The sequence below is a fragment of the Pinus tabuliformis genome, chromosome 6 (assembly GCF_031772625.1).
Source record: "Pinus tabuliformis cultivar Carrire ecotype Pingquan chromosome 6, CPIR1, whole genome shotgun sequence".
NCBI lineage: Eukaryota > Viridiplantae > Streptophyta > Pinopsida > Pinales > Pinaceae > Pinus > Pinus tabuliformis.
Genome location: NC_142292.1, coordinates 1,393,296,668 through 1,393,317,660, shown reverse-complemented (window position 1 = coordinate 1,393,317,660; position 20,993 = coordinate 1,393,296,668). Strand labels below are relative to the sequence as shown.

Genomic DNA, 20,993 nt, shown 5'->3' with positions numbered 1-20,993 from the left:
ACATTTGAAGATGGGCTCCACTTTTGGAGCAAGAAATCAAAACATCTTGTACACTCCCATTTTTTGTTCCCTTGGGTATTTGGCTCCTCAGGAATATGATCATCTTCCAAGATGATAAACCTAGCCTGCTTTCTCTCTCTTTTAAGATAACTGCTCACTTCAGAGACTATATCCATGAATTCCCCTTTAAGAAGATTAGAATTCGACATTTTCCTGAGATCCCATCAAATGTTCTGATTGGATTTTTCGATGGGGTTCCCAAGAAAATGTGTGGAGGAGGAGGGTTGATAAAACTTTCTAATTACAAATCTACTAAGTATAAAATTGGTATTGGTCCTAGCACTAATAGCAAAGAAGAGCTCATTACTGCTTGGACCCTTATGACTATTGCAAAGCATAGTAACATAAGAAATATCATGACCCTGGGCGATTCAAAATGCGTTGTAGATTGGATTTCAGGTGCAGCAAAGCTAGAGGTATAGAATTTGGCTACCTAGAAACATAGGAAGAGAGAGATCAAAGATCATTGCCACAATATCCAATTCCAACATATCTACAGAGAATACAACAATTGCGCTGATAAATTATCAAAAAGAGAACTAACGCTAGAGACAGGACACATTATAATTGAAGAATTGTCTGGCTGTTAGATTATAAATACAATTAACACTTCTCTAACACAACTGGACCGCCTTTCAGTGTTTCAACATGAGTAGAAGAAAATACAAATTCAAGGAAATCTGTAAGCAGCCTCACATATTTTATAGAAGGCAGAAATAAGACTCTAGCAAATTAATATATAGGCATATTTTTCCTGTAAATTTTACAGATTATAGACAATCAACATTTTTTTATTGATGTAAGCATGAATGATACATGGATGCCCATATTATTTATGCACTTACAGCGAGAATTATAAAAGTCTACATCAATAAATTAAAGAATTATAAACCCTCTAACAAGGTGAATGAGATGATAAAAAAACTCCTAACTGACGTACTAGACTCGGGACAAATTCAAATCTCCCACAATAAAAAATTGTACCTTTTTCTTTTCGTAATGAATAAAAAAGAAGCAATGTTTTTGCAGGCAATCTTTTCTTTTAAATACTTACCCTATCATACCTTAGCGGCTCGCACATTCTCCATCTCCCTTCAAAGCGAGCTCTTTGTAAACAGTTTCATCATTTATTTATTTTTTTCAAAAGGTTCTTCTCTGTAACTCTTTATTGTTCCTCGGTAACTGCATAGAGGCTAGAAACGTGACAAAAAACCCCTTTGTTATGACCATGTTGGAGTAACTCTATCAGGCTAACATTTATTTAAACATTGAATACCTTGTTAAAATAAGCTTATTACTCTCGCATGAGGAGTTGGTTAAAGTCAGAGAGTTAGTTAAGTGAGTTTTGAGTTAGGTCGAGATAATTCATAGTCAAACTTATAGTGTGTGGTTGCATGTCAAGTTGTGTGGTTGCTTGTCAACATATTTTAGGCGAGTCGCTAGTTGGAAAAGGTTAAATACCATTCATCGGGTTTATTGTAATAATCAAGTTTTGTGATCAATAGAAGAACCGCAACTCATGTGTTTTGGGTGAATTTGTGTTTAAGTTTCTCTGCTTTTCCAACAAATTGGTATCGGGGCTACGGAAAGATCACAAAATTTATGGTGCTTGCAGATCCAATGAGAAGAGAGCCAAAAGAAGAAAGTCGATGAATTTTTTGAACAATTATGTTACAAATTTATAGAACTATTAAAAAGTACGTAAATTTCGCACTTAATTAGTGAAAAAACCAAGCAAATTTCGTTTAACTACAATTCTGTGAAATATCAAGTTAATTGAGCTATTTTTATACGATCGGTGGTGAGCAGGCCTGGAATTTCAAATTCCCTTTGCCCGTCAAATGAAAATTTCATGACGTTTTTACATTTTACATGCCTTTCACTTTACGTTTTACACCAATAAACCACCTTTCATATTAATAAACTGAAATAGTAGCGTTGGATCTTCCCGCATTGAACTCTTCTATGTAATAATCAATAAATAATTCTATGTTGGTTCATAAAGCTTCAAAGTAGAATCATATAGTTTTCACATAGATGCTAGTGAGCAGTGTACAACATCCGCAATGTGAGCATGGTCATCCAAGCCTCCAATGTGAGTAATACTAATCATCTTACACTGTAAGATGTTGAAAATATAGTGAAATTATGGTAATTTACTAAAAGTAATAGCTACTAGCATTTATTCATGCTTAACACAACATTCTTTAAACCAAATTACCAAAGTTGTGCTTATAATTGAAAAATTTCAGACTTCACATATTTATATCCATCTCTAACAAAAAAAAATGGCTGAAATATCAACACATGATCCCCAATCTGGACAATTATATCAACAGGTGATCCCAAATCTGGACAATCTTCAAGCAGCAGAAAACTTGAAGGTAAATATGGACAGTGTGGACTTTTAGTTAACCATTCAACTATAATTTTTCATCATTAAAGCAAGAGGATTGAACAATTACAAATACTTCTCGTAAATTTATCTTTGGGTTGACAATTGGATTATCCCAAATGATGCTAGAACATTAATTTAGGATTTTTTTACACAGACCAAGACTAAAGTTCAATTCATAAATTATTCTCATGCATGTACAAACCAGATTGAAGTGATTTTCCTCATAAACTTTGAAATAAGGAAGGGAAAATTATAATCACTAACCTTTTTCATTTTTCTAGAAAGGCTCAGAAAATTCTAATCACAAACCTTTTTCATTCTTCTAAAAAGTCTCAGAAAACTCATTCAAATCACACCACATTTTTCTTTCTTCTGTAATTATTTTATATAATCACACACATTTTTCATTCTTCTATAATATTTTATGTACTTGTACCATTAAAAACACAGCTGAAACAATGTATAGAGGACAAAATGTTAAAACATTTATCAACCCGGAAACATTATTTTTAACATATTCTGGTCTATACGTATATTATATATGAAAATTTTCAATCTCCCTTCACTAACAGACTCGAATTCTAGTTTTATTACAATTTCTAGATCCAAAAAAATAAGATCAGTTTGACTAAAATTAAAAAGAAATATTTGTTTTTCATTTTTTTAACTTAAGTAAATAAAAATAAAAATACAACTGACACTAGTTAGTTTTCAAACTATTTTTATTATAATTTCCAGATCCAAAAAATAAGATGTCTCAATAAAAATAGAAAACAAATATTTGGCTTTCATTTTTTAACTTAATTAAATAAAAATAAAAATACAACACAACAGTTAGTTTTCAATCAATCATGTGGATTTTAGCAGAAGTCATTTATTGTTTTGCACCTCACTACCATACTCAAACAAATCTAGCATTATAGAAGTCAACAAACAAAATAAAGAAATTCAATGACACCATGCATCATTGTACGTGGGTAAAAATAGTGGAATTGTAGTCTATCATATTTATAGTCCAAATTTATAGTGAGACTATTTAAACAATGAAAACCATGAAAATGTAGTATAAATAAAACATTTAGTGGAATTTTTCCAAACTATAGTGTATTTCATTGAAATTCAAACTTGTTAGAGAAAATACAAAAAAGTTTTTAATAATAGATCACAATTATACTTCACTTAAAGTCAATCTTTCTAGAGAAACTACAAATAACTTTTCAATAGGGATATCTTAACATAACCTAGAAGAAATTTCAAAGCTCAAGAATCCTTCTTGACTTTGTATCAGTCCATACCTCATATACTGCATGCCAATCAACATTAGATGATTCAGGTCCATTCAAAGATATTCTCATTAAAGCATCCAATGTATCCAACCCTAGCCTTGATTTTCTGATGTCCTTGATGATGTTTTGCTTAGAAAATCCCCTTTCACAATCTACTGTACTTGTAGGAATAGTGAGCACAGCTTGCCATAATTTCATCATATTAGGATAAGTTTTGTGCCATTGTTTTGTGTTACGAAAGACTTTCCATGCTTCTTTCATAGAAAAACACTCACAAGCAAGATTTAATGAATCAACAAAAGGGTGCAACTCTCTTTTACAAGCTTTAGCATCAAATAAAGCTACACATCCAACATCACTTGATATGGTATGTTGCAAATGTTGAAAAAGCTTTAAAAGCCAACGTTTTGAATTTTTCTCACGATTACGACGCTCTTCTGGATAATAGCAAGGGCTGAATAATTTTGCTGCATTAAAAAGATGACGGTATGGAAATATTTCATTTAAAGAGTCTATGAGAGTCTCTATATAACCTTTTGTGAGTTGTTGACAACTCTCTTGTGTACCTTCAATACAAGGTTTCATAGATTTTTCCTTGCTTCATTGCATTCAATATCCATGGCTTAGATACAGATGTATCGTAATTCATGTCTATCTACCAATATCCCTTCATTTTTAATATCAATGTATCCATTTTGAGAATCACTTAAAAATTTTGAAAGATAAATTGTGTCTTCTGCAAATGTCTCTTTTCTCAAAAACCATCTAGAGAATGTACTTATAGTTACTTCAAGAGCCAACCCAATAGTTGTAATGTCTACATTTTCTTCTTGAAAAGTCATATTCAACTTGTTCAATTCCCCTAAAACATCAACAAGCATATGTAAACAATATTGGATAGAATATATCCGTGCCTTATCATGCCATGATGAAGTTTTTTTTTTCATTTTTCCACAAAGTTAAAATTGTTGGCATAAGCTTCACAAGCCTTATAATAACTTCCCCTCTCGATAACCATCTCACTGAATGTATTTGTAGAACATCAAGAACATCAATTTGCATGACTCTAAGCAAATCATTAAGTTCATTATTTCTTTTTGGGCAGTTTTGAACCCATGAATACACTTTGTTTGCAATTTTTTCAACATATAATAACTCGCGGATTTTCTTAGAAGCGTCTGTTGCTGCTAAAGACTCACGATGAGCCACACAATGAACTGTAATAAGGTTTGGATTGTTCTTTTTCAAAAATGAAACAAGACTATTTTCATGTCCAAACATTGTTGAAGCTCCATCTGTAGAAACAACTATCAAATCTTTATATTGAAGGCCTCTAACATTTATTAATTGATTGACACTATCATATATTGTTTTCCCTTTTCCATCCACTACATCATTGAGCTTCATAAACTGTGAGATAGGTGGACCAAGACCCTTTGAGTCTAAATATGTTGCATAAACAACAAGGTGTTGCTCTAAGGTTCGATCAGTGCTTTCATCAACCATTAATGAGAAGAAAGGGCTTTCCATCATATTTTTTATCTGAATCTATTCAAGATGTTTTGATATGCAATATATAAAATCATTTGCAGACTTACGATTTGTGTATGAAGAGTACTTTTGAGACTTTGGCATATATGGAGTTTTTGCATCCATTAGAAATTTGCAAAGTTTCTCATACTTTGAAAGAGATAAATCTTCTTGACAGAGGAAATATGCTACTTTCATTGTAGAAATCACTCTTTCCTTATTGACATCTTCAAGCTGTCTAATATGATCTGGAATTGATTTCATCTTTCCCTCTAGAGAATTTATCCATTTTGCCTGCGCATATTTATGCACCAATGATTTTTCATGAGTAACAAGAGCATCATGTTGTAATGTTTTGCAACCATTACCTAAACCCCATGGTCCATTCATCTTATACTTCTCACAATAACTACACTTCATAGCTATTTTATCATCAAACCTCACATAATTCAACCAAAGAAACTTATCTAACCATTCCATAAGAGAGTGTCTTTTTGTTTGCACTTTCATTTTTGAATTATTAGCAACTTCTTCTTCAACTTCATTTGTTTCTTCATCTAGATCACGATCAGAAGAACTTCCAAAAATTTCATGTAATTGTTGTTCCACATCAGCATTATGGGTTTCTTTCACATGTTTCTAAATTTTTTTGAGTCTTGAAAGTTTTCCCTTTTGTCCATCCATACATTTCCCCAATTGTAGCTTGTAGTTTTCTCTTTTGTGACATTTGTAGATTTGTAATCACCTATATAAAAATACATATGAAAATCAAAGTTCATTAAATCATACAAATTGGCCAAGTTAATACTTTCTAATAATGGATATTTATTTATTATCTAAAAAAGCATAAACATTGTTAAACCCATTGCCTAAAAAAACATTTGTTAAAAAAATATTAAATTTTAAAAAACAAGGTATTAACAATTGCATTTAAAACAAAAGAAACCATTAAATAAAATTTAACTATTATATATAATTCAATTCAACAACCTCAATGGCCTTCACATGCAAATCCATAATCATGTAAAGTTATACCATCACATCTAATCATAAAATAAATTTATATTCATTTCAAACTATTTAAAACCGGACATGAAAATTTGAAATGACATTTGCAATTTTAAATTTTATAAATACAATTTTATGAGTTAATAAATAAAATTAATATTCATGGCCAAGGTTTTCAAAATCTTAAAGTCACAGAAACCACAAGCTTTAGGATAGAATTTTTTTCAGCTCCCTTATAAGATTACAGTTCTAAATTTTCCTAATATAATTTTATCTGTTAATAAATAACTTAATCTTCTTGCAGAATGTTTTCATAATCTTAAAATCACATAAATGATAAGCTTTCAGATAGGAATTTAAGATTACGTTATAAGATGATGAATGATAATGAATGGTTTTAATTTTGACGTCATAGAAAGGATAAGCTTTCAGATAGAAATTTCAAATCGCATTATAAGATGATGAATGCTAATGAATGGTTTCAAATTTCAATTTTGAAGTCACGCCCCTATAAATTTCAGCCCCTGTAAATTCAAAATCTTCAACTTCCCATTCCACAAAACTACCAAATAACATTAAACCTCTTATCCAGTGCAATTTTGAAAATTCAAAATACCAAATACATAAGACCATAAAACACATAATAGATTAGAATACAAAAAATAAAATACACACTTTTTTTTCTTGAATTTGAGGGTTTATCGCTACCAACCTGAGTTTGAGCTACTCCCCAAGCTGGTTAGAAGAAAATACGCCTTAATTTATATTAAAATTTCTTTAGGGACTCCCTAAGCTGGTTGGAAGAAATCACGTCTTAATTTACTTCAAAATTTCTTGAAGGGCTATATACCATATCAAAATGTGCATATAACTTGTAAGTATTTTTCAGGGTTTACAATAACTAACTACATAAGTAAATAAAGCAACCACGCCTTAATTTACTTCAAAATTCCCTTATGGACTACAATAAATAAAGTGTACATACCTCATAGGTTGATGCCACCAGTCTAGCAGTTTTGAACGAGAAAGAATGCCATATTCAGAGGCTAACAAACTCAACACTGCAGTAGAGTAAAAACAAATTCAAAAGCAACCACCCCTTAATTTACTTCGGGTAAAAACAAATTCAAAAGCAACCATGCCTTAATTTACTTCAAAGTTTCGTGAGGGGTTGTATACCATATCAAATTTTACATAACTTTAAGTATTTTATAAGTTTTACAATAAACTAATGACATAAGTACATAAAGAGTACATACCTCATAGGCTGATACCACCAGTCTAGTAGTTTTGAACCAGAAAGCATGGCATATTCAGAGGCTAACAAATTCAACACTGTAGTAGGATAAAAACAAAATCAAAAGCAACCACGCCTTAATTTACTTCAAAATTTCCCAAGGGTTGTATACCATATCAAATTTTACATAACTTGTAAGTATTTTTTAGGTTTTACAATAAACTAATGGCATAAGTAAATAAAGAGTACATACCTCATAGGCTGATACCTGTCTAGCAGTTTTTAAGCATGCCATATTCACAGGCTAACAAATTCAACACTCAACACTGCAATAAGGTAAAAACAAATTCAACAGTGAAGTAGAGTAAATTAAAAGATTGCAAGTATGTTATTGCTTTGCCCAATTAGAAAGAAAGAGCAATCACAGAAGAAAATGTAAGACCATAAAACACATAATTCATCAAACCACATATGGGTAGATGTGAAAGGCGAAAGTGGTAACTGGACCATGGCAAATTTTAAAGGCGAAAGTGGTAATTGGACTCTGGTAAATTCTAAACTCGACCCTGGTAAATCCTAAAGGCGAAAGTGGTAAGTGGACTAAATGGACAGTGGTAAATTCTAAAGGTAAAAGTGGTATTTAGAGCCTAGTAAATTCTAAAGGCGAAAGTGGTCTTTGAACCCTCGTAAATTCTAAAGTTGTTTTGCAAGAGAATAAAATCCAATGCTAGTAAATAGGTCATTAAATTATCTCATAAATAATAAATAAATAAATCATTTTCAGGATTAGTAAATTCTGGTATTTGTAAACTCAACCAACCATAAAATACGGTGAAACTTAAAATACAAGACGTCAATTTCCAGGCCGGGGATGAGCGCCGTAAATAACACAAATTTCGAAGAGTGAAATTCGCGTCAAGGTGAACTTATCTTGTTTCGAAAGCACGTGGAGTATATATATATTTTTTTCACTGTGAAGACAATATCCCTACGTTTATATATGAGAGGCTCATATAACATACGAGAGACTTTGAAGAGTGTTTTTTCAATTAAAGTTTTATATATGAGCGTGAGTAATTTTTTGAAGTTTTATAAAGGGTGTATTAAAATAATTTTTAAAAGTGTGTTTTTTTAAAAGAGCATTGTGTTTTATATTTTTGGAAAAAAACAAATTAAAGGTTTTTTTAATTAATTAAAAAATAAAAATAAAAATTTAAGAGTTTTCCAAGTTTATAAAAAAAAAAATTTAAAGTTTTTTTTAAGAGAATTTTTTTGAAGAAAGATAGTTTTCTCAAATTTCCAGCCTTAGTTTCCATTGATTATAGGGAAAGATTATGATGTGTAGGCTATTAAAATGGCAACCACTTTGCAGGGTCATGATGTTTGGGATTATGTTTAGTTTAAGTTTTTAGAACCTAAGGATGACGCAGCAGAACAAGCTCTCACTAATGTAGAGAGGGAACAATGGAAGAAAGACAAGAAGAAGAATGCACAAGCGTTGCAGCTTATTCAACAAATAGTGGACCGACCAATGTTCTAGAAGATTATAATCACGTCTTCAGCAAAGGAAGCATGGAATACTTTGGCAACAAACTATAAAGGTATGGCCAAAGTCAATATTGTTAAGTTGCAAAATACTAGGAGAGATTTTGAAAGTTTGCAGATGAAGGAGACAGGGGACATTGATTCTTTCATGAATAAGGTCATAACTGTCGTAAATCAGTGAAAAAATTATGGTGAAGAAATTAAAGACTAAACAGTGGTTGAGAATGTCCTCAAATCTTTGTCTACCAAATTTGATGTTGTGGTAACAACCGTAGAAGAAGCCAAGGCTGTGGCATCATTGACAGTTGATGAGTTGATGGGATCACTTCTATCACATGAGGCAAGGATAGAGAGAAATAAGGATTCCACTTTAAAGGCCGCTTTCAAAAGCAGGTTTCTATTTCAAGAAAGAAAGGTCAAAGTAGAATTAGATCGAGAGGTAGAGGATGATGAAGAAGATATGGTGGTCAGAGAGATGACAGAGAAGAGCATGAACATGAAATTGGAAGCAACTACAGAAACTTCAGCAATAATCAAAGATTTGACAAATCAAAGGTGAGATGTTATTATTGCAATAAATTTGGTCACTATGTTCGGGATTGTAGGAAGAAGATATTTGATCAAGGGAATCAAAGAGCTCATGTCACTACATAGAGTACTAATTCCATGTTCCTAGCTTGCCATACCATGCGTGAACCTTCTGATAGTGTATGGCTATTAGATAGTGGTTGCAGTAACCACATGACATGCAACAAGAATTTGGATCACTCTGTGAAGATAGAGGTAAAGTTGGATATTGACAAGACAACGAATGTAGATGGAAAATGAGTGGTCAACATTATGACCAAGTAGGGGGAGCCGAGGAAAATCTCAAAGGTATATTATGTTCCTAGTATCAAACATAATTTGATAAGCATTGGTCAATTGACACAGAAATGATACATAGTTATCTTTCAAAGTCAAGAATGTGTTATATATGAAAAGCCCCCAAGCAAGCAGATGATAGCGAAGGTGCAGATGACAAGGAACAAAATCTTTCCTCTAATTATCAATTATAGTGATCAAGTCAGTGCTTTTACAGTTGCATGTTATAATGATTATTGGTTATGGAACTTTCGATTTGGATACTTGCACTTTTCTGGTTTAAGATTGTTGCAGTAGAAACAAATGGTCAAAGGATTACCTCCCATCAAAGAACCTGCTAGTACTTGTGAGTATTGCAGATTCTTGGGAAAGCAACACATGAAAGTTTTCCAAAGGGAGTTACATACCAAGCAAAGCAACCTCTTGAGCTAGTGCATACATACTTGTGTGGACCTATAAGGAAACATTCAATTGGTGGAAGTAGCTACTTCCTCACTTTCATTGATGACTATAGCGGAAATACTTGGGTTTACTTCTTGAAGCAGAAGTTTTAGGTTTAAAGAATTCAAAGTCTTGCCAGAGAACCAAAGTGATGGATGGATCAAGGTATTGAGGTCAGATCGTGGTGGAGAATATGATTCACAGGCATTCCATAATTAATGCAAACAACATGGAATCAAAATAAAGTTTACCACCAAGTACACACTGCAGCAGAATGATGTAGCAGAGCGAAAGAACATGACAATTATGAACATGGCAAGAAGCATGTTGAAAGGTAGAAAATTGTCTAATGAGTATTAGACAGAAGAAGTTGCATGTGTTATTTATGTGATCAACATATCTCCTACAAAGAGTGTGATGAACAAAGTACTAGAAAAAGCATAGTTAGGTATGTCTTGCATTGTATCTCATCTCAGATTATTTGGATGTGTATCTTATGCACATGTGCCTAAAGAACGAAGAGGCAAATTGGAAAATAAAAGTGAAAAATGCATATTTACTAATTATAGGGAACAATCAAAATATTACAAATTGTATAACCTTGTCACCAAGAAGACCATAATTAGTAGAGATGTTGTTTTCAAAGAACAAGAGTCATGGAATGGGATTGTAGACAAAACAATTGATGCACAAGTGCCACTGATGGAAGAAGATAATGTAGCAGAAAAGGAGTAGTAAGAATCACAAGTGAAGACACCAAATAGAGACACACCAACAAGGAATTCAAGATTTTGAAAGCAACATGGATCGTCAAGGAGATCAACAGATTAAGATTCTCCCAGCAATCAATCAGGTGATGAATCAAGCAATGATAAGAGAAATATGAGAGGTCTGAAATATATTTATGATGATTTGGATGGTATTTCAAATTTTGCATTGTTGTCATTCCAACCTTCTTTGTTTGAAGAAGAAATGAAAGATGAAAATTGGGTGCAAGCCACGGATGAAGAAATTGAATCTATTGAAAAAAATGATACATGGGATTTGATTTATTTATCGAAGGACCAAAATCTCATTGGTGTGAAGTGGGTGTACATGACAAAGTTGAAATTGGTAGATTTAAAGCAAGACTTGTAGCAAAAGGATTATCGTAGCAACCAGGAAGATACTTTGGAGAAACGTTTTCTCTGGTAGCCAGATTGGATACTGTAAGAGAAGTTCTAGCCGCAGCAGCACAGAACAAGTGGAAAGTATATCAGATGGATTTGAAATCAACCTTCTTGAATGGAATTCTAGAAGAAGAAATTTATGTGCAACAACTTTGAGGTTATGAAGTTGAAGGTAATGAAGATAAATTTTACAAGTTGAAGAAAGCGCTCTATGGATTGAAGCAAGCGCCTAGAGCTTGGTATAGTAGAATCGACAACTACATGATTAAGAATGGATTTCGCAGAAGCAATATTGAGCCTACCTTGTACACAAAGGTAAATGAGCATGGACATATTTTGATTGTTTGCTTATATGTTGATGACATGATTTTTACAAGTGATTTTGAGTTAGATGAATTTAAAGCAGCCATGATGAAAGAATTTGATATGACAAATCTTGATCTCATGAAATATTTTCTTAGAATAGAAGTTAAGAAATCCTAAAAAAAAATAAAAATTGTCAAAATAAATATGCCAAAGATTTGTTGAAAAGATTCAGGATGGAAAATCGTAAACCGGTCCCTACACCAGTTGCAACAGGTACAAAGTTAAACAAGGATGAGAAAGGATCAGATGTCAATCCAACTCTATTCAAAAGATTGGTTGGCAGCCTCATGTATCTCACAACTACAAGACCAGATATCATGCAATGAGTGAGTTTGATTTATATTTATGGAAACTCCAAAAGACGCACATTGGAGTGCGGGGAAAAGAATTATGAGATACATATCAAGAACTAGAGATTATGGCATAATGTATGCAAGCACAAAAAAGAAGGATTTGATTGGATACATAGATAGTGATTTTGTAGGCAATTTGGATGATGGGAAGAGCACTTCTAGTTATGTATTCCATCTTGGTTCAGGTGTGATTTCATGGGCATCTAAGAAGCAACGCATTGTAACACTTTCATGAGTAGAAGCAGAATATGTAGCAACAACATCAACAACATGTCAAGCAATCTGGTTAATAAGAGTATTTGATGGACTCAAGCAGAAACAACAAGGATCAACAACAATTTATTGTGACAACACCTCAACGATTGCACTATCCAAGAATAGTGTGTTTCATCAAAAGAGAAATCCTATTGATACTAGATATCACTTTATTAGAGAACTTGTCAGCAATGGAGAAGTTCACTTCAGGCCTTGTAAATCTAGTGATCAATTGGCTGATATATTTACTAATTAATTAGCAAAATATGTGTTTGAGTTTCATAGAAGAAACTTGAATCTTGTAAGCCTAGTTGAGACATAAACCAGCAGGCATGTTTGAGTTGTTTTTACTTAGTCTTAGTTTAGCGGTCATAACTAAGGGGGAGTTCTAAAATAAGCTAATTACTCCCGCATGAGGAGTTCACTAAATTTAGAGAGTCAGTTAACTGAGCGTTGGGTTAAGTCAAGATAATTCATAGTCGAACTTATAGTGTGTGGTTGCATATCAAGATATTTTAGGTGAGTCACTAGTTGGGAAAGGTTAAATACCCTTCACTGGATTCATTATAATAATCAAGTTTTCTACAATCAATAAAAGAGTCGTAACTTGCGTGTTTTAGGTGAATTTGTGTTTAAAATTCTCTACCTTTCCAACATAACTTTCTATAAATTTTTGGCCATTATTTACATTTATATATGTATTCCTTGCTTGGGGTGAAATTCTACCCTTCCAGCCCATGCAGTGACAGTTTAATCATTGTTGTTCATATTCTCTGTAACTTTGGATTCTTTTCAAATATTTTCTTAGGGTTCCTAATCTTTGAAATTTGTTGTGAGGGTTGCACGAAAGTTCATATTCCTGGTTCACTTCCAGATCACGAAAGGTTCCCCTTAGCGCTATAGGGTAAGTTTGAATGAGTATCAAGGCATAGTATACTTGAAATTACGTCACATTCTCAGTGCTTCTTCTTTCATCACTCAATAACATTTTTCCTAATATTGGTTACAAGTTGAGGCTTTATCGAACTAACCCAACTCAGGTAGTGATTTAATATGTCAAGCATCACTGTTCCCTTTACTGTCATTTAGTAAATCATTAATACCTTCTATTTTTCTTAATTATATGTACGTAATGATTCGTCTTGGGACAAAAACCTCATGGCTACTTCTCTGGCCATTATCACAAAGAACTTAGCTCGTTCAACTTATTGGGTTCTCATACATTTTTCTTTTATATTTGTATTGCAGCTTTTTGCGACCATGGGGCCAACATCCTTAATGTTATCTCTGATAATAATTGTGTTCCTAAAGTTCCAACCCTAGGAACAAAAAGACTATTTTTGGAGAAATCCTTAAATTTTTCATGCTACTACTTATATAATGTATAATTGATTCAGACTGTATCAGTATTGTCGGCTTTTATGTCCTTCACTTATATTTTTTTATTTTGAGGAGAAAGTATGTTATGCAAGCGGTGATTTTCTCAATTGTTAATTGGTCGTATTGTTATTATGATCCTTGCTCAAATATAATGTATGGATATTTTTCCAATATATAATTTAATTAATAATACAATCCTACGGTGGCTATCTAAAACTATAGGATTGATGGCTATGGTATTTTTTTTTGGCGCTTAAGTTTCTATTTCATTGATGTTTCTCTTTTCCTTGCACTTACTTAATAGGAATAAGGGTATTAGCCCAATACCTTAATCATAAATATTTAGTGCAAATAATGAATAATCCTACTCAAACGGCATAGATTTTCTCTATAAATTTTATTTTAAGGTTTAGTTATCGAGTTCCATGTGGATATCAAGAATTATAATTATATATATATATATATATGAGCTACTACTTTAAATCAGATTCTTATTTGAATAATACTTACCTTGTATATTTGGAAGTTATTAGTTCTTACCTTATTCACTTGTACCATAACTTATATACTTCTTATTTTTTTTATTAAACTTAGTCCAAAATCGCTTGTGGGACTTGTTATGGGACCTGCTAGGTTTTTTATTTTGGACCTAATCCACCTAGAATCTAGGACTAATTCCTAAGAGAAGATGGATAGTTGTCCCACCTATCAATTTTTCCAAGGTGTCTAACCTAGGTTCACACTATGTTGGTATATATATGTGTTGGAGTAATTATTTTGACATATGTTTTTTTCTTTTAAATACATTCTCCTTGTCTACTACCAACCCCAAATGATCTCTGCAATTTTTTGTTGGAAACCAAGACAATACTGAGAGGGGGGATGAATCTATATTGTAGCAATTTTACCAATTCAAAGTTTCTTTTTACTTTGTGTAAGAACAATAAGACAATAAAAACACTTTTAGCAATAAATATGATAAACAACAACTTTAGCAATCAATGGAATATTCAAGGAACAAATAATTTCACTAACTCCTTCTCCATTTTATTAATAGGGCAAGCTACAACTTGTAATACCATGTTTTGGCTACAACCAAGAGGAAGCTAGAACTTCCTAGTTTATCAACTACAACTAAATGGAGCTACAACCCCACCTGTTCTCCAACACTCACTGGAAGGAGAACCAACCCTTGATCAATAAGCTACAACTTTCTTTGACACTCATTGTTCCATCTTCAATCCATTTTCCCACTAAGATCAAAGACTTCCTTCTCTGCTTTCAAAAACAACTAAATCTTTATCACTACTTCAGAAAAAAATAAAATTAAATAAAAAATAAAAAAATCTTTGATTCTGTGTAAACACTAGCATCTTCACGTCACCCACAATTGTACATACAAACTCTCGTAATATTTGTCTCAAACTGTTTATACAAGCCTTCTTATAAATAATTTTGGCATGCATCATGTGTTATATCTATGCACGTGCCTTTAATTTTTTTCCTTTTTCCCATTTAGATTAGTCACGACTTGTTCTCCAAGTAATATGAACTCAACAACTATTCTTTGCAAATTAAAAACAATTTTTCTATAATTTTTAGCTAATATGAACTTTTACAGGTTCCAACAGTGCTTTTTCTACCTTTAGCTGTAGTTAAGTTGGAATAATTGCCAAATTTACTACTAAACTGCCAGTTCCACCTAATTTGGGCTTAAGCCCCCTTCACTGACTCCTTTTCCTTCTTCTTAGCCATCAAACTGATCTCCATGACCACCAACTTAAGTTTGGGCACTAAGAACTTTTAAATCGTGTCGGGGCCTTTTTTCCTTTGTTAACAACTTCCGACTCCCGACTCCCAGCTCTTTTCTAATTCAATTCTTTAAGAGTTACAGGATTCCAGGATTCATGATGAGTTGTCTGGTAGGGTCTTCCCGACCCTCTATTCATTAGTTATCGCTTTGTCCACTACCACTGTGTCTAGTACTCTATAACCCAGCACTTCCACCAATCTTCTGGGCTGGTCCCTTCAGGATGACCCCTCTAGTATGACTTCATGTTGATGTCATTAGGGGAACCTAGAACCTCTAGATTGGTGACACGTGTCACCCAGAAACAACCCACTTGGGTAGCCAAAAACACCATATATACATGCCACGCATCCACCTCTTATTGGTTGGTGATGATGTCATCCTCTACTATCTGTCGATCCAATCATGAGCTACCACCTATCCTCTTGGAGGAGATAGGAAAGATCCTTTGGGATATTTCTTTGTGACCGTTTCCTTTTTTTTTTTTGAAAAAAACAACTGGGTTCAAAAAATTACCCTCGACACCACTCCTGAGTGGATTGTGGTTTTGGGAGGGGTGGCATTCGGGTAGATCTCCATCATTGATCTTATGCAATCAAATATGCACAAAACCACCTATCGTGATCATTACCACTCTCCAAAGGGCTAACTTCAAGTGTCGTCGGAATGTCTCCACGTGGCCTGGCTCCACATCCTTTGTTACATTCTAGATTTCCGAGATTTCATTTCTGGGTGGGCTCCACCTACCTGCCAACCTGCTAGTCCCACATTTTCCTAAAGCTCTTGTTTAGAGGCTTCGCCAGTCTTGGTTGTTGTGCCAACTTTGGTTGCGCGCCAAAGGTCCTCTAAAACCTCTACTAACTATGTTATTTTGGACTTAGAGTCATAGAGCTTTGAGTAGCTCTAACTTTTAATCCAGGAGGCCATTTTTAGACTTCCTTATATTGTTGGAAATATATTTAAGATTATTTTCCAATTGAGTAGGTATGATCTGGCCTTTGATCCCATATATTTCATAAAAAATGGCTTCAAATTCTCTACTATTCTTTGCACTTGAATCTTGCTTCTTGCGTGTGGAACGTACTCCATATTTGGCACCTGTGCCTCTTGCTACCACCTGCTAACACCTGTTGACATCAATGATGACATATTTCCAATATTATCCCCCTTTGGCATTGATGGCAACACCCAAATAAAACAAAACACCACTTTCTCTTTGAGGAACACAATTACCAAAACATGAGTGTTTCTCCCCTGAGATAAACTTTTGCTACTGTGAATTGTTGTTGTGCTTGATAGATTTCTCCTAATTTAGATTTCTCCTTCCATATATCTCTCCCTTAGTTGTCATTTTGTTTGATTTAACTATATGGAAAAGATACCAACATGATCGCGCTGTCACCATGATTCTTTGGTCAATAAATATTCCTTTGTCATGTTGATCCTTGTGGACGTGGAAACTTCACTTTAATATGCTGAAACATATACCCATTTCCTTGCTTCCTCTTGGAGGAGGAGCTAGTTAAGGGAGGCAAAAGGAATGACTCCAAATCTTTGCCTCAAATACTGAAATTGTTCTCTAATAAGCGGCTTAGTGAAGATATAATCAACTTTCTCTTTGGTAGTTACATACTCTAGTTTCACAATTTGAGCTACAACTTTCTCTCAAGAAATGATACTTGATGGGGATATGCTTGGTCTTAGAGTGAAACTCTGGATTATTTTACATGTTGACTTCACTTGTCTTGTCACAAATAATGGGGATCGACTGATCATAAAACACTTGTACATCTTGTAAAGTTTGTTTCATCCACAAAAGTTGAGTACAACGAGAAGTTGCTGCAATATATTCTACTTCAGCTATAGATAAGGAGATGGAATATTTCTTCTTGCTCAACCATGAAACTCGAATTTCTCCAAGAAATAAAGGACCACAACTTGTGCTCTTTTGATCATCTATATCACCTACCAAATCAACATTAATATAAATAGTAAATGAAAAACCATTACCTCTTGGGTATTGCAATCCATAGTCCATTGTTGCTATGAGATATCTGAGAATTCTTTTGGCTGCAAGGAGATGAATTTTTCTAGGAGCTACTTCAAATATTCCAACTATTGCAAAATCTAACATGATGTCTAGCCTTGAAGCTGTTAAATATAGAATGCTACCAATGGTGGATTTTTATAAGGTTTGATCCACTTTTGGAGATTCATGCATCTTACTAAGCTTGCAACCTATCACCATTGGAGTTCTCACTAAAGAGCACTCTTCCATGCCAAATTTCTTTAGCACTTCCTTGAGATAATTGCCTTGAGAAATAAAAATGCCTTTAGGGGTCTGCACTATCTGCAATCCAAAGTGATATGATAGCTCTCCAAGCATGGACATATCGAATTTTTCCTTCATATCAACTGCAAATTCACTGTTCAACAAATTTGAATTACTTGAAAAGATGATTCATCACATATACTACCACCACAATGAGTTTTCCATCCTTTTCTTTGAAATATAAATTGATGTAAGCTACTCTTCTTTTAAATCCATACTTGATCAGGTAGTTTTCTAGATTGGAATACCGACATCTAGGGGCTTCCTTGATACCATACAAATCCTTCTTAAGTTTTCCTACATAATATGGTTTTTCTGTCAGCTAAAATCCTTTTGGATGCTCTATGTAAACGTCTTCATGTAGCTCTCCATTAATAAAAGAATATTTGACATGAATTTGCTAGATTTTGAATTTCTTGAAACAAGCATATGCCAAAAACATTCTTACTTCTTCTAATATGGAAATAGGAGAAAAATTATCATCAAAATCCAACCCTTCTACTTGATCATAGCCTTTGCATACTAATCTGGCCTTGTTCCTTACCACTTTTCCACAGTCATTTAACTTATTTTTGGAAACCCACTTTGTGGCAATGACATTCTTGTTTGCAGGTTTTGGAAAAAGTTCCCAAGTCTTATTTTTCTCTATGTGGTCCAATTCTTCATTCATGGCCTTTAGCCAATATTGATATTGATTGGCTTGAACAATATTACTTGGTTCATCCACACACAACAATTCAACATGTGCATGTGTGAGGTAATTATGCAACCTCCTTCTTATCTTCACTCTAGAATATAATTCACCAACTATTTGATTATTCGGGCAGTGTTTTTGTACAAACCTTGGGAGATATTTGGATTTAGGAATAGGGGGTTCTTCATGTATTTGTTCTTTAGGTTCCTCATCATTCTCATCACCAATGCTTACTGAGTAATAAATGTTGGATTTTTCGAGTTGTTGCAATTCTTGATCATCATGCTCATTTTATTTCACATCTACAAAATCAATTATTCTCTTGTTGAATTTATTGTAACATATGTAACCCTTGTTGTTATTTGAATAACCCAAAAAAATAATTTCATCTACTCTGGCATCAAATTTCCCAAGTTTCTCATCATTTTTTTAATGTGACATTTTCTGCCAAAACTTTTGAAGTGTTTGAATCTTCCTTGTCTACCACAACACAACTCATAAGGATTCTTTTCATTGTTGGGTTGAAAATGAGATTTGTTGAGTATGACCACTATTTTATGAATTTCCTCTACCTAAAACCTTTGTTGGAAATTCTTTTTTTTCATCATTTCTTTGGCCAACTACTACACTGACCTATTTATCTATTTGACACTTGTTGGGGAGTCTCTTTTATCATGTAAAATTCCTTTTGATGCCATTTGTATTACATAATTCATCAAATGCCTTTGAAGTGAAATCGTTTCCATTGTCTCACCTGGTGCTTTTGATTTTGTAGTTGGTTTCATTCCCAACCACAACTTTGAATTCTTTAAACTTTTCAAAAGCCTCAGTTTTCTCTTTGAGAAAGGAAACCCACATCATCCTACTGAAGTCATCAGTCATTAGTGTGTTATTATCATGCAATATAGTTTACAAGTGGTTTACTTTGTTCTGGATGGTCCACACAAATCCACGTGCACCAGTTACAATGGGTTTGCTGAAGAGTTTTCCTTTTCCTTGAAAGGAACTCGAGCTTGCTTTCCTAGTTGACAAGATTTGTAAATAATTTTCTCTGGTGTTGAAAGCCTGAGCAAGTCCTTGACTACATTTTTCTTGTTAATCTTGACAATCTGGTCAAAGTTCATATGTCCAAGGCTTTTGTGCCACAACTAGCTCTCATCTGTCTTTGATAAGCATCAATGTTCTGTCCTTTCTTTGAGTACAGAGACTTTATTGTATATTCTTACATTCTCAAAAATTATTTCACCTGTTCCTGTGGACTTGATTTGAAATTTTTTAGCTTTCAAAACAACATCATAGCCTTGATCACACATCTGAGGAACACTCAATAGATTATGTTTTAGCCCAAGAACATACAAAACATTCTTAGCTTTTCCTTTTCCATTTGAGAGATTGACCATTCCTTTTGCAATTATTTTTCCTGGAGCATTGTTACCAAAAGTAACATTACCTTTGTCAACTGGCTTCCAAGTGAGAAAATTGCTTTTGTCTCCTGTCATGTGCCTATAACATCCATTTTCCACATACCAATGGATCCCACCATTATGTGCATATAGTGCAATATCACATTACTCTTATTTTTCTTTTTCTTTCCATAATTTGGGCTTCTGTCCAATTTGTTCAATAGCCGACTTTGTCTTCTTTTCTTCAAGCCTGCAATTAACTACTATATGCCCAAAATTTTGGCATTTAAAACATTGCACTTGATAATTCAAGGGAACAAAGGAATTATTACACCTGGGTCCGCTTCTTCTCTATTGAATTCTTCTCTTGGATTTGAGTTATCTGTATGATATATTAACTATGTAGTTTGCATCTTTATGGCCATAATTGTGCACATGAAACAATATCCTCAGAAGACATCATTGTACTTGGGCGATTGCCTTATACACTGAGCATAATTTTGAGCAAATCAATTTGCATGGAAAAAATTCTCCTTTTGTTGTTGCTGCTAATTTTACTGTAACTAAGTATTGTATTTCAGCTATCATGTGGGACCTTCTTTTTCTGGGGGAACAAATGTCTTTCAGCTATCATGTGGGACCTTCTTTTTCTGGGGGAACAAAGGTAATTGTCCTTTTACCCTTTATTTCAGTTGTTGCACTGGACTCACCATCAAAACCAAGACCAATTTGATCTTTGCAAATGCATTGAGCCTCCATAATTTCATTGAAATTTTTTTTCCCTTTGCTAAATTTCTGATTGAAGTTCAGTTGTGTTTTATCCTTCTCATGCTCCTTCCTCAATAACACAATTTCTCCTTCC

At 33.5% G+C, this 20,993-nt stretch overlaps 1 pseudogene; it reads right to left on the bottom strand.

Moving 5' to 3' along the window:
• The window catches only part of LOC149263834 (DNA polymerase delta catalytic subunit-like), a 59,955-nt pseudogene that overhangs the window by 4,143 nt on the left and 34,819 nt on the right, over positions 1–20,993 (bottom strand).